The following is a 1289-nucleotide window of genomic DNA, read 5'->3' as shown; positions in this document are numbered from 1 at the left end:
GGTAAATCTTAAGTTTCAACCAACCACCGACTTCAAAAACAATTATTTTTGGAATGCAATATTCCTTTGTAGGGATAACTTTAAATTTGGGTTTAATAAAAATCTACGGGAACAGGAGCCATGTTTCACCTATACCATTACAGTATATAATTCTGCAATTAAACCAAGGATTACTTTTTGCCTGATTGATGCACAGTACAAATGCATGAAATCATAATTGGATAAAAGCAACTTTTTCATATAAAAAGGCATTTCGAAAGTTTCCTGATGACTGTATCAAATCTATGTATAAGGCTTCATTAATTGTTCCTCAAATACCATCATCAGTATTTTATTTGATTGACTGCATTAACAAATGATATGACAAAGCAACCCCCCCCCCCCAAAAAAAAGGGGGGGGGGGGCATTGACAGTTACATGCTGCGTCATCATTGCAGCACATGCAGTCTATGTGGATGTTATTATTAAACAACAAACTTTGAACAGATTTTAGTAAAAGAGCTTACAAACCTTAGTGGCGCTTATAAACAAAGATGGAAACAGTTCAATACTTATACTTGTTTTAAATGCAAGACGGAATACACTGCCTGAGCGCAAAATACTTTGGAGGTTGTGGCAGTACTTCATACCGCGCAGCTTAAAATCATTGCTCATCCACCATAACCATGAATGCTTTTAGCCCAATTTCATTGTGCGTTGACTGCATACCCAATCATCTAACTGGGGTCAATTACAATGGTAATAATTTTTATTAATAATGCATGCATTATTGTCCTATTGCATGAATCTGCTTATTGCTTGAACTTTACTTTGTGCGATAAATATGAAGATTTTGCCAGTTCCCATTATACATTTGTCATATTGTACAAACCCTATATTGCTATGCCACTGTTATTATGCTTCACTATAATATGTCATCCTCAATGTAGTAGTATTTCCAGGGGTAGGTGTATTTCGCAATTTGTAAAACTCAACCACCTTTCAATATAACATTTTTTCACAAGTACACTTGCTTTGACAGCGGCCGACATTTTTTGTGGGCAAGGGCAGGGCTTTCCAAGAACAAGAAGAAAAAAAAGTGATGATTGGTCATTTTCTGAAATTTTCAGACTAGGATTTTTTGAGGTTTGCTAAACCATATAATCTACAAACTTGTTCATTTCTTAAATTTTCACTTATGAAGCATTTATTGTCATTTTAGGTGCTATGTATTGGATTCTGTGCGAAACATTTCAACACAAAGATATCAGTAATATTTAAAAAGCTTTCAGTACAGTTTTTGAAATGTT

The sequence above is a fragment of the Penaeus monodon genome, chromosome 29 (genome assembly GCF_015228065.2).
Source record: "Penaeus monodon isolate SGIC_2016 chromosome 29, NSTDA_Pmon_1, whole genome shotgun sequence".
Classification (NCBI taxonomy): domain Eukaryota; kingdom Metazoa; phylum Arthropoda; class Malacostraca; order Decapoda; family Penaeidae; genus Penaeus; species Penaeus monodon.
This window is presented reverse-complemented; position numbering follows the sequence as displayed.